The sequence below is a fragment of the Varroa destructor genome, unplaced genomic scaffold (genome assembly GCF_002443255.2).
Source record: "Varroa destructor unplaced genomic scaffold, Vdes_3.0 BEIS01000003.1, whole genome shotgun sequence".
Lineage (NCBI taxonomy): Eukaryota > Metazoa > Arthropoda > Arachnida > Mesostigmata > Varroidae > Varroa > Varroa destructor.
This window is the reverse complement of record NW_019211456.1, coordinates 54365468-54375858: the sequence shown is the minus strand read 5'-3', so window position 1 is coordinate 54375858 and position 10391 is coordinate 54365468. Positions and strand designations below refer to the sequence as shown.

At 36.5% G+C, this 10391-nt stretch overlaps 1 protein-coding gene across 1 annotated transcript in view; it reads left to right on the top strand.

The window, feature by feature from the left end:
- The window catches only part of LOC111247362 (uncharacterized), a gene marked incomplete in the record, with an annotated part of 24838 nt that extends 21999 nt beyond the window's left edge, over positions 1–2839 (top strand). Inside the window, 1 exon segment of the mRNA XM_022798167.2 lies at positions 1–2839.
- Positions 2840–10391: the final 7552 nt, after the last annotated feature.

Here is a 10391-nt window from a genome sequence, read left to right as displayed (position 1 = left end):
AATCCCGCCGTCCTGGGCGGTTGAACCGCTGTGCTCTCAACGAACCGAATCTAGTGTTAGTTAGATACCACCATTCATATTCATGCGCATGCCTATTATTACTACAATTATGATAATGATATAGTGAATATTATTATTGTTATTATGTAGAAGCACTATGATAATAACATTGACAAAAACAACAAAAGGATGAACGACTAAAAGATGCGAAGTCGGACATTTCAGGCAAGAATAGTCCGACTCCTAGGATTTTTGTATTTCTGTACATTTCTGTTCATTCTTAATACTACACAAGGTGACACGACCTTACTGGTCCCGATATAGTAATAGTAATATTAATATTATACATATTTCTACTAAAATAATAATTGTCACTACTATAGCTATATTATTAAAAGATGCTGCGCATAATTCAACTGGCAGAGCTTAATTTGTAGCTTGTTAAGTGCAATTGCGTCCCGGAGTATTCAGGATATAGCCGGGGGTCCTTCAGACATGATAAACGCATCCGAGAGACCTTCGGCAGAAAAGCGCTAAGCCTTGTCTCGTTCCGATCTGTTCAATCGAACCAAGAGGCTATTCTGTTGATGAATGATAATTAGTCATTATTATTATGCATCAGCTGATTCTACGCAATATGTTTACAGCGTAGCATATGATATTAAACCTAGCTGCACCTTTGTGATCTATTACTTGATGTCTCCTTCTATGGGAAATAAGATGTCGAGGAAAAACTGCAACTGTGCACCGCGATCTAATAATGAATGAGCTAGTAATAATATACTAATTGGAAAGTTGCTATCGCCCTATTTTAATCTACAGTTCTAGTTTATTTGAGTGCCATATATTGATTTTATTAGTTGAGACGAGCGTATTTGAATTGGATGGGCACTGATTGGCTGTGGGCGGGGCGTAGCCCACAGGGTACAACAGCACTAATATTACAATGTAGTACTAACAATGAGATAATAATAATAATACCACAATAAAACGAAACAAAAAAACGGTTCACAAATATAATAAACAACAATATTTAAGTCAACCCAAGTCATTACCTTTGCCTCCCCCTCTCTTTTACTATTATCAAGATTTATCACGCGGCTTCATAGGGAGCGCCATTATTCAGACTTCTTTGCTCGCCCCGTCCTCACCTGAAAAACTAGCCATGCATTTCCTATAACTCTCTCTGCTCTTATTCATCTATCTATTACTCGTATAACCAAGCAGTCGTCTGCTAGTTTCTACTAGGCGTACTACCCTACGCTACCATCCTTCCTCATGCTAACTGTATAATTGTCACTGATCTGTCTTATTCCTGAGACAGTATGACAACCACGCCAACAGCAAATACCCACAACATCAGACTAGCATAACGATGATGAACAATTAAAATGCGACGAGTACCTAGTATATTCGGTGGATATGTTTCACATCAGAAAAGCCATTTCTCTATAAGAATAAATGACAACAAGAGCAATCAAAATTGTTTCCAATCTCACTGTTACGTATGCCCTGGTGACGTAGGTCACTGCTATTAGCCTAACCAGGCACAGACTTTCTCCGGCTAAGGCTCTCCTAAGCTCATTATGTTTCCTTCTTGTCTCATAAGTGACGTTGTGAGTGGCCTACCCACGAATTTCTTATAGTGAACCCTCTTATTAATAAACGAGTGAAAAATGCAAGTTGACCACTACAGTCGTTGTTGGCTGTTCAGTGAAATTCAATTGGCCGTAGACTGTATCACATTCTGTGTCGTCCAAACCAGCGCTTCAAGCTTGGTATGTTCCGTTTGGCAAAAAAGCCGAAAAACCGCAATGTTTTAGAAGGGGCGACTAGCCGCCACGCCAGCAGCTTGTAAAGCAGTCTGCAGCTGAACTGAGGCAGAATTTAGCCGGATCAATTTGCTCACTTCGATGGACCCCGCCAACGCCGCCTCCAATCGCAGCCATTGATGGACCTGCTTTTTCATGCACTTAAACCCAAAATGTGAAACCATTTCGCTTCGATCTTTTTGTGCGTGCAAAAGCGCAATCAAATGGAAGAGGATATATGCTGATCTAAGACTCTTTTATGATGATGATGATGATGGTTATTATTATTATTATTCAGCATATGTATTGCCAGTTTGGCATAACTCAGCAAGTTGCTTCCTCAACGATGGATCATTGCAACTCCCAAGTTTCAGCCGTTCAATAGCTGGATAAACCTTGTTTCTTATAAAATAACAAAAAAAAACTAATGATTATAACATCGGTAGTCATTTGAAAAGCCTGCTCACATGTGGGCAAAGGTGCTGTGGTATCACGGGTCTTTCGTTGTGGATCTTTGTGGGGTGGCTCGATATGATGAGGCGGCGCCTTCGGGGTACACAGACCAGAACTGAATTTCCGAATGAATCATCACCGTGAGAATTTTTGGCCGCCCCGGACTATCGGCCCGTTTTTGTTGGTCGGCCGTCTTTCCTTATAGAAATCCAAAAATATTTAGACATGACAAAGATGAAATGAAAGCAGTGGGTTCACAGCAAGATGAACACAACAATGATCGATATATAATGCATATAATAGTAATATAATATATAAAAGATGGTAAACAAACCACACACACAGATAACACGATATGATATTGTAATGAAAAATAAACAATATTCAATTAAGAAAAAGAAAATAATGGTGATGATGATGAATATACTAATACTGATGATACTAAGGACACAGTAATGACTGACGTGGAAAACGATACTGTTGGTTTTTATAAATATATTTACTGGATTTTACTTATTATTATCTATTACTACATAAATAAATGATGATTAAGTATATCAAAATGTACATACAAAGTGTCTTTATTCAATAAGGCGTGTGCAACCACGGCAGTTAATTCAGTAGTGCTTTATCAAAACAGCAAAGGTAGGACCCATGAATGAATAATATTCATCTTTTAATAGTTGCTTCATTAATTCAATGGTTTAAATCTTAAATATATAATAAAAATATACATATCACACATTTTTTTATTTCACTTATATCCAAACTGGATGTCTAATTACTTAACAATACGTCTTTTAGGTTTTTAATCGAGATATAACGACAGGTTTTATCTCGAGAGTTTCAAAGAGCCAAATACGGCGGTTTTACTTCCAAGGTAATTCCATGCAAACGTGCAGTGAAAATCCCGTAGAGTACATATGGGCCCACGAGAAGGTCTAATACCGTAAACAAAAATCCAGGTATAGAACTGGTAGAATGTTGCGACTGGTAGAAAGGTGCATAGTGCATGTATAGAATGTACAAAAGCAATTCCGCAGTTTTCATGTGCACAACGACAAAGTGGTATACCTTTTTAAAAGAAAGTGACTTCGAGCTCCCCGACCTGCACAACTTAGTGACCTCTACGACGTTGATGATACCTTTTGCGAATGGGACTCGGATATTTTGTGGAATCGGGACTATTTATTGTTGAAACAGAGGAAATCTGTTGTGCTGTGGAACATCTAAAAAGTTCGGAGCTCGGCTGCCTTATGAATCGGCGGGTATCGCCATTTAAAGCACCATATATCAATATAATATCGAAAAAGTGAAGTAGATCGGATTTCTTAGTCTACGATTGCAAACGACCAGAAAAAATACAGGAAAAAACGGCTTGAAAATATTGTAAATTTGACAACTGCTAGTGTTGATTCTTACTTCGAGGAAGTTGTACTGTGAATTTGGTACATAGTACCGAATATTGCTACCGATTGTAACTTATTTCCGCCTAACAATATAACCGCTGCGGTCAAGGTCATAAGGAACAAAGCTAACTGAACATATTTCTACATGGTTGCATAATAAATAAACAAACTGATAATATAATAATAAATAATAGATAGTCCGTTGTGCATATCCTGTATTCCTCAACAATATACTATATTTTGGGCGCGTCACTGTCCCTTTTATTATTTATTATATATCTGGCTTGCTCTGTCAGAATATTGCCTCCGGTTTGCTCTGTGTTGCATCTAAATGAAAAGAATATTTAAATTTTTAGAATGGCTATTGACGAAGCTTACCTTGGAAAAACCGTATAAAAACAGATTTTTTCTCTGGATACAGTTTTCATGATTTTAAATTGATTGTAATCAACGTATTTTAATTTTAAGCAAAAATGCCTGTATCCTTTTCCGATAATAGACTCTCACAGCAAATATGGCGGATATAGACTTAAGTAGCTTTTAGATTCGTCGGACTAAAATGATTTTTAAATTCACGTTAGAGGTACCCTCGCTTTTTTTTTTCCAAGCACTCAAGAAGGTTCTGTAATTTCTCTACGGCTGCTCGAAGCAAATAGATGTAGGCTATGCTTATCCACCAGCTGCCCCTTTTAAGGTATGAAAATCCTGTAATCACACATTTAGATCGGGGAAATAAGCGAACTGAGGCTCACTTTCTATAGTCCTTTGCTCAATCTTGGTAATAATTGAAGTATGGGGATAAAATCTGGCGCTATCATCAGGTACTCAGATTATGTGCTCTCGATTTCCATACCTACGATCTAGGAATCTTTTGAGAAACTCAAGATTGTAAGCTGTATCTATTGTTAAATCTTTGGCGAGTATCTATTAGGAGCTGATGTCTCTGATCTCCATTCTTTAAATACTTCCCCAATTGACGTACTTTGATTTCGCTTAGGGCCTTGTTGCCTAATGCATTCACCATTTTTTTATGAATTTCTGCAAGAAAAATTGACCATTAAACATTGATTTGTGAGGTTAAAAGATATATTTTCTGCGAAAATAATTTCCCCTGTAGTAAACTCACCTCGTTTTCCTTCACCAATTTATGGAAAAATGGAGCATTTATAAGCGAAAATTATTATTCTAGTGGCGCGTAATTTAAAAGTTACCCGATTTCAAAATCCGCTAAAAACAGCATAATATTTTACTACAATTATTTAAGAAATGAATTCGCTGGATGAGTTTCATTAGGGGTGTTTTCGATAGCTTTTCTCATGTCTAGCTAAAATATTAAGGCAATACATATCAAAATGTTAATAATTAAATTACTTTTGGAATCATACTTGAAATTAAGATGTCGATCGAAATATTTTTTAAATCCCATTTTGATTAAAAGAACAGATCGGGATGTCAATGGCGCCGTGTATTGAAAATAAACCACAATCTGCTGGTAAATTACGGTTTTTATTATAAGAAAACATTCGTTGCATGTTGTTTCTGTGCGATATTACGTGAATTGGTGCTATTTTATTGGTTGGCACTGGTAGTCAATATAGTCTCGTTCTAGTTTTAATTTTAGTGATGCAGCCTTTATTTTATCGTTATTTCAATTGCTTACTTTTTATACTCTTAGTCAGGTATGATATACCATTCAAGAGCTCTTTCTTCCTTTTCTAAAGAGCGCGTTTCATTCGTACTCGGACTTCACCCCAGATTTGGGTTCAGCAGATATAGCCTTGTTAGGTAGTAAGAAACAACATTTTCATATTTCTTTCACATCTTATTAATTTCCTCCCAGGTAAATTACTTCAACATTTGTATTGAGAATATCTTTCTAAAGCGCAAAAAACATTTTCAGTTTCAAGATTGCAAGTGTAAGCAAAAAAAATGTAGTTTATGACATCTAAAACATCTGTCTCTGAAGTTTGAATTGGGCTAGATAACCGTTCACAACAGAATATAATCGGGACAAGTTTGTGTAGTAGAGAAAAATACTTCTGATTAGTAACAGTTGGCTAGGAGCGGACTTGAAAGGGAAGAGTAATTTTTTTTACGATTTCTTATTTGATACTAGAGTTCATATTGTTGGTTGACTATGGCTTAGAATCATAGTGAAGGTTTAATAAGGCACTAATCTCTTTCGCACTATTTTGTGTTGCCGTCGGATCTTCTCGGCGTGAGCCTGAAACATAGTTGAATACAACGCTGCGGCCGAACATGTACCGTTTTGGCCAATTTAAGAGACTCTTCAGTTTACTTCGTAGAGCTATATCATTCCCCTTGACTCTGAACGTCTTGTGCTCTAATTTAATTTTTTGGCTACCGAATTTGACTCGTGAATTCTTGAGGTTTATTATTTTTCGTTCCATTTTATACTCTAGTGCAGCCTGGTAACAGTAAGCTCACCAAACATTTTCGTATTATTCTTAAACATTCTGCCATGTAAGACTTGTATCAAACTTGTAGCAAATTAGTGAGCTGAAGCAGACTATAGTTTATTTTGGTTTACTAGTTTATGACTTGCGAAATTGAAACTCCTCAAAAGTACGGTTATCATCGTTAACAAAACCAGTGAAGTAGCTGGTTTATATTTTTAATCAACGAGCACGCGAACATTGAACGAAATTCCATAGTCTCCGCCATGCACATGCATGCCTTTTTCTAAATAGAAGTGTCCTTCTTGCAAAAGAAGTTTTTTGGCATTGTTTTCAGTGTCAAAATAGGGGATACCATTTTTGTTTTACACGTTGTGGTATAGCAATGCTTCGATGCCGTATAACCTCATGTTATTTTTATGCTCGTTTAAAATGCATTCGGAACCGTCGAGGATAATCGGCGGCGACAATACAAACGGCTATACATATGTAGTAGGCCTCGGATACGAACACAGAAAGGCTATGAAGGTATGAACATAGAAATTAATTAATTGCCATTGGTCTCAATGAAAGATTCCACATAAAGCTTATCATGCAAGAAAAAATGCTGGATAAATGTTAATGTAGTTTTCATCAATCAATGAGGGATTTGAGCTACATTCTGAAAATAATTGGAAAACAGTAGACATTCTGACAGTCATCAGTAAAGCATTCGTGTTGTTCACTATAAAGACCTATAAAACTGCCAATTTTTTACATAAGAATTTTCTGTGACGTATCTTTGTAAGTACCATAACCAAATGAACAGCAACCCAACGTAATTCTTTAACAAACTTCAAACAGTCACTTAAAGTCACTATTTTATTTCACTCACTCCTTTCCTCATTGTTGCAACGTTCTCCCGTTTGACAGGAGTTCATTATTATTTCGACCTCCCCTCTGAGCTCCAGTTCTCTATTGGGTTTTCCCAGTTTTTTGGTTGGCTAATCTAAGCTCCGGGACGGTTCTAAAGGGGTTTTTGAAAAGGTAATTCTATCTAAATTGATATTGGTTGAGAAGACCTGCCAGTAGACTAATACGCACCCACATATTCACATAATATATTTTATTTTCTGTTAACGGGTTACAATTAGCTATATGTACACATATGTCACCCAGATAATTAACTTTTATTTAAGATATCGCATTTGTAGCGCAGTTGTAATACCTGTAAAATCTTCGTGAGGCTAGTTTGAAGGGCTACGGCAGTGAATTATTTCTCTTGTAAGGATAGTTGCAGTAAACTTATCTAATTAAGATTTCCTCGTGGCATGCATTCCGAATTGCATGCCATGAATGCCAGAAGAGCTGCTTAATAGAAAGTTGCGTATTGAACACGCTTGTTCGACTATAAATCGCCTAAACAAAATTTTTCGAGTTTCACGGCCGGTACCGCCATTAAACATTCTATAAAATTAAATACTCGTGTATTGTATCAATTATCATTATTGACGGTTTTAATTTTAGAGATTATAATTCTCATAGGATTTTTTTAATAAAATTTTGGTCAATTGCTTTGGTCAACAATGCTTCCACAAACTCTTGGATTGAACACGGCGTGAATCAATACAACAACCCAGTCCCCTTATCTATTTTAAATAACTTATCGTCTAAACTGTCCTTTGAGCGCGCAATTTAATGTTTTTATGGAGGGCCAGGTGTTTAGAAGTGGAAACTTATGCGTATTAGTAACATATACACCAGTTAAGACTGTGAAGCTGACGCTATTGAAAATTTGATAACACTGAATTTGTTGAGCACGTTTGATGCTGCCTAAATAAGACAGTTATAGGTGTATACCCAAGCAATACGTTTATTCTACCAGAGATTAATTACCAGAAATGCAAGGGTTTTGCCTACCAATCAGATCCATTGATATTTTGTATCCAGCTTACCAAATATGACAACTTGTGTATATGCCAATTAAAATAATAATCCGTAACAGTTGTCCTATTCCACTGATGCCGTTGTATCCTTGCGCCCATCCTACTGGAATGTTGCAACAATAAATTCTGTAGCCTACATGAAGCAATATTCACAAACCTGATAAACATTACACACAATTTAACTTTCGGCCATAATTTTCCACTTACGGTAATTCTATCTCCCTGAATCAGTGATTCGACTTCATTTACGTCTCAGTGATCCCGTTATCTTTATCCGATTATTCTAGTACTTTATGCTGGTCAGTAGTTACTCAACTGCACTAATCCAGCAACCCTGCTCGAGTAGCCTCGTTTTTCTCTAGGAATATTCCAGTAATCTCCTAAGTTTGTCATAATTAGTCCATTCATCTCTATCGTGAAGCATTCGATTGACGTGACGTTGCCCTGCGTTGATTTTCCTTTTGTTTTAACTTACGTGGTCTGCTTATATCACACTTTCTATAGCGTGAACTCTAACTCAAGCGCACACCAACATCCTAGTGTGTCTTGTTCTAGTTAGCTGGCTCCGCCTATTTCGCCGTTTTATTGCAGTGTTTAACAATACTACAGTATTGATGGATTTGATTCACAGTCCACTCAACCTAGACCTATAATATTCGTCCGATTGCAGACTAATACTTTCACGAATATTCAGTAAGAATCCTTTCAAGATCTTATTTTGTAAATTATGTTTCCCGTTGCAATTATCTGTGTATGGAAGTCATATTTCCTTGATGCAGTCACTTTTTTGCTTTGTCTCAATAGCCTTGTTAGTTTACTTCTTCCAGTGACTATGTTGCCTAAGTAACCTTGCCTTCCTAATTGAATGCCAGAGTCACTTCTTTTTATCGTTGCACTTATGCGCTGTACTCAACAATAATTAATCCGTTGCAGTTGACCTTGTGTATCTTTTTTTTACTTGAAAGACTCATCTTTACTTCGAAGTTGTCAAGATAAGTTTAGTATGTTGATAAAATTCGAATCACTTTAGTCTTTATTACAGTTAGTTCCGTTTTCCTTTCGGAATGCTTCTGCAGTCTCAATCCCCAATTGCACATATCCTGCATATATTGCACATATATTCCACGTTTCCTAAGTTGAATTAATTTGTTCATCATCTTTCATAACCATAAATGTTACCAATTCTTAGTATTCGCAAAAATTTATCCCCAAGTTACGGAAATTCAATAATATGATTTTTCCAGGACGCGACGCCTTGGAGTTTAAAAAATTAACAATTTCTCAAATTAAGGCAAAATGAACCTAAGAATTGCGGTACGCGGCGGCCAACCGAGCTGGCAGTTCTCATTCTCAGGTTGTTCTTCTACTCAGAAACAAAATACCGACTGATTTTTTTCGTAGCCACGCACAGGCCCCTACTATCGGATATTAAACTTCTATATATTAAATGTCTAGGCACAGTTCTCAGTATCTTCAGCAATTATCAACAAATAAGTTTCCTATTCAAGTTATTTTGCTACTATGAAATCAAGAAAAAATATTGTTAGGTTCCAAGAGTATGGTGCATCATAACTAATCTGTTTATATCCCAAATTGTTAATAGCAAATTATTATAGGATGCCACTGTATTCGCACAGACACCAAAGTGGCAGGCTATTTTGAAAACTTCCATTAGCAGATAAATCTAATGCCAAGTGCTAGCAACAGGAACCCTTTAGATATAGTCATGTCAACCAAACTATGCCTACGCTCTCCTCACAAATATGTGCGCTCTAGGCGACACCAATTTCACTGTGGCTCCATTTGCTTTTTCTAACTGTGAAGCTGCCCAACGTTATGCTGGATGCACAGCTAAGCTGGTTTGCCAATATCGGAGAGCTCATAGATTAACCATATAAGGCTAGCTCTTACATCAAGGAGAACGATTTGTTTTCTTTTTTCAGATTTCGACTGAACACGACAAAAAAGAACACTATGATGTGGCTGGTCGAGCCACTAGAATTGTGTAGACGGTTTCTTCTGGAAATTCAAATAACATACTTAGAAGTTTGGTAAGCTAAAGCAAATAAAGGATGGCCCGTTTAAAGGGTAACATTTTCAAATATTAATAGCTGTGATTAATTAAATTAATACTGCGATTGGATAAAAATACTATTGAAAAAATCCTACTAAATTCATTTACCTTTAGTAGGCCAAACATAACTAGCTCATCAAAACTTTTGGTTGTGATGAGATAGTGTTGAACTCCCAACTTATGTGTATTTACGAGCACTGTTCTGCAAGAGAAAACTTGGATTATTTTGGAATACAAAGACATCCGCAAAACACAACTAAGATTATTTTCAAAATAGGGACCTTAAATTGCATATAGTCGCA